We start from the raw sequence: 3,575 nt of genomic DNA on the forward strand, positions 1-3,575 counted from the left end.
TCTGTTTGTTTCATCTCTGTCCTGATGAACCTCATCTTCTCATGGGTGTTCTGTTACCGGGTGAAAGGTGAGAACTTGAAGGCCTCCATTTACCTAATTCAAAATCAGCTTAGCTCCCTCATCCCATTACTGTAGGTGATAACCAGTACAAAACATGATGAATAAAGTAGAAAGATCAGTTATTTCTGTTTTCTTTCTTTGCATTTGAGGTTTCTGTTAATGTTCTCAGTGAATCAAAGCATCTTTTGTTTCAGGAAAGAGCCACAGAGATGCCAACGCTGATGACTCCATCGAAAAGGTACCAGAAACTCTCGAAATACTGATACATTGATCTGGCTACTTTTAAGGTATTATCCTTTAAAAAGTGAGCCACATGGGAATTTTTAAAGGATGTCGTTTTCAGCTCCCTAAAGAACCATGTTTGAAAACATTTGTGTATATAACAATACAGGTTTAAAGATCCTTTATGTAATGTAAATGTTCTCCACCAGGGTTCTTACTTGAACTTGTACATGTACATTTACATTTATGGCATTTGGAAGGCACTGCAAGATGCAGCAGAATATAATCAATGATTAAGTAATAAACACAAACATAAAAAACAAAAAACCTCTAATGGGTTGTACAGTCCACCGCTGTTTGGCTATAGAGTCATCCTCTATTCTGTTGTAAAGTCTGCCTCTATTCAGTTGTAGAGTCCAGTTCTTTTGTAGAATCCACCTCTATTCATATGTAGAGTCTGCCTGTATTTGGTTGTAGAGTCCAGTTTTGTTGCAGAATATAGTTCTATTCATATATGGAGTCCACCTCTTTTCGATTGTAAAGTCCCCCTCTATTTGGTTTTAGAGTCCCCCCCTATTTGATTGTAAAGTCCATCTCTATTTGGTTGTAGAGTCCCCCTCTATTTGATCGTAAAGTCCATCTCTATTTGGTTGTAGAGTCCCCCTCTATTTGATTGTAAAGTCCATCTCTATTTGGTTGTAGAGTTCCTCTCTATTTGATTGTAGAGTCCACCTCTATTTGATTGTAGGGTCCCCCTCTATTTGATTGTAAAGTCCACCTCTATTTGGTTGTAGACTCCCCCTCTATTTGATTGTAAAGTCCACCTCTATTCGATTGTAAAGTCCCCCTCTATTCGATTGTAGAGTCCCCCTCTATTCGATTTTAAAGTCCACCTCTATTTGGTTGTAGAGTCCCCCTCTATTCGATTGTAAAGTCCCCCTCTATTCAATTGTAAAGTCCACCTCTATTTGGTTGTAGAGTCCCCCTCTATTCGACTGTAAAGTCTACCTCTATTTGATTGTAAAATCCACCTCTATTTGGTTGTAAAGTCCCCCTCTATTCAATTGTAAAGTCCACCTCTATTTGGTTGTAGAGTCCCCCTCTATTCGATTGTAGAGTCCCCCTCTATTCGATTGTAGAGTCCCCCTCTATTCGGTTGTAGAGTCCCCCTCTATTTGATTGTAGAGTACCCCTATATTTGGTTGTAGTCCCCCTCTATTTGATTGTAAAGTCCACCTCTATTTGGTTGTAGAGTCCCCCTCTATTTGATTATAAAGTCCACCTCTATTTGGTTGTACAGTCCCCCTCTATTCAGTTGTAAAGTCCACCTGTGTTTGGTTGTAGGCTCCCCCTCTATTTGACTGTAAAGTTCCCCTGTATTCTATTGTAAAGTCCCCCTCTATTCGATTCTAGAGTCCTCCTCTGTTCGATTATAAAGTCCACCTCTATTTGGTTGTAGAGTCCCCCTCTATTCGATTGTAAAGTCCACCTCTATTTGGTTGTAGAGTCCCCCTCTATTCGATTGTAGAGTCCCCCTCTATTCGATTGTAGAGTCCCCCTCTATTTGGTTGTAGAGTGCCCCTCTATTTGATTGTAAAGTCCACCTCTATTTGGTTGTAGAGTCCCCCTCTATTTGATTGTAAAGTCCACCTCTATTTGATTGTATTTTCCCCCTCTATTCTATTGTAGAGTCCACCTCTATTTGATTGTAAAGTCCACCTCTATTTGATTGTAGAGTCCACCTCTATTTGGTTGTAGAGTCCACCTCTATTCGATTGTAAAGTCCACCTCTATTTGGTTGTAGAGTCCCCCTCTATTCGACTGTAAAGTCCCCCTCTATTTGATTGTAAAGTCCACCTCTATTTGATTGTATTGTCCACCTCTATTTGATAGTATTGTCCACCTCTATTCGATTGTAGAGTCCCCCTCTATTCGATTCTAGAGTCCACCTCTATTCGAATGTAGAGTCCACCTCTATTTGATTGTAAAGTCCACCTCTATTCGATTGTAAAGTCCACCTCTATTTGGTTGTAGAGTCCCCCTCTATTCGACTGTAAAGTCCCCCTCTATTTGATTGTAAAATCCACCTCTATTTGGTTGTAGAGTCCCCCTCTATTCGATTGTAAAGTCCACCTCTATTTGGTTGTAGAGTCCCTTTCTATTTGGTTGTAGAGTCCCCCTCTATTTGATTGTAAAGTCTACCTCTATTTGATTGTAGAGTCCCCCTCTATTTGATTGTAAAGTCCACCTCTATTTGATTGCATTGTCCCCCTCTATTCTATTGTAGAGTCCACCTCTATTTGGTTGTAGAGTCCACCTCTATTCAATTGTAGGGTTTCCCTCTATATGGTTGTAGAGTCCCCCTCTATTTGATTGTAAAGTCGACCTCTATTTGATTGTCTTGTCCACCTCTATTTGATAGTATTGTCCACCACTATTCGATTGTAGAGTCCCCCTCTATTCGATTGTAAAGTCCACCTCTATTTGGTTGTAGAGTCCACCTCTATTTGATTGTAAAGTCCACCTCTATTTGATTGCATTGTCCCCCTCTATTCGATTGTAAAGTCCACCTCTATTTGGTTGTAGAGTCCCCCTCTATTCTATTGTAAAGTCCCCCTCTATTCGATTGTAGAGTCCATCTCTATTTGATTGTATTGTCCACCTCTATTTGGTTGTAGAGTCCCCCTCTATTTGATTGTAAAGTCCACCTCTATTTGGTTGTAGAGTCCCCTTATGTTTGGTTGTAGAGTCCCCCTCTATTTGATTGTAAAGTCCACCTCTATTTGATTGTAGAGTCCCCCTCTATTTGATTGTAAAGTCCACCTCTATTTGATTGTATTGTCCCCCTCTATTCTATTGTAGAGTCCACCTCTATTTGGTTGTAGAGTCCACCTCTATTCGATTGTAAAGTCCACCTCCATTTGGTTGTAGAGTCCCCCTCTATTTGATTGTAAAATCCACCTCTATTTGATTGTAGAGTCCACCTCTATTTGATTGTATTGTCCACCTCTATTCGATTGTAGAGTCCCCCTCTATTCGATTGTAGAGTCCACCTCTATTTGGTTGTAGAGTCCCCCTCTATTTGATTGTAAAGTCCATCTCTTTTTGATTGGAGAGTGCCCATCTATTCGACTGTAAATTCTACCTCCATTTGATTGTAAAGTCCACCTCTATTTGGTTGTAGAGTCCCCTTCTATTTGGTTGTAGAGTCCCCCTCTATTTGATTGTAAAGTCCACCTCTATTTGATTGTAGAGTCCCCCTCTATTTGATTGTAAAGTCCACCTCTATTTGA

The sequence above is a fragment of the Colossoma macropomum genome, unplaced genomic scaffold (genome assembly GCF_904425465.1).
Source record: "Colossoma macropomum unplaced genomic scaffold, Colossoma_macropomum, whole genome shotgun sequence".
Classification (NCBI taxonomy): Eukaryota; Metazoa; Chordata; class Actinopteri; order Characiformes; family Serrasalmidae; genus Colossoma; species Colossoma macropomum.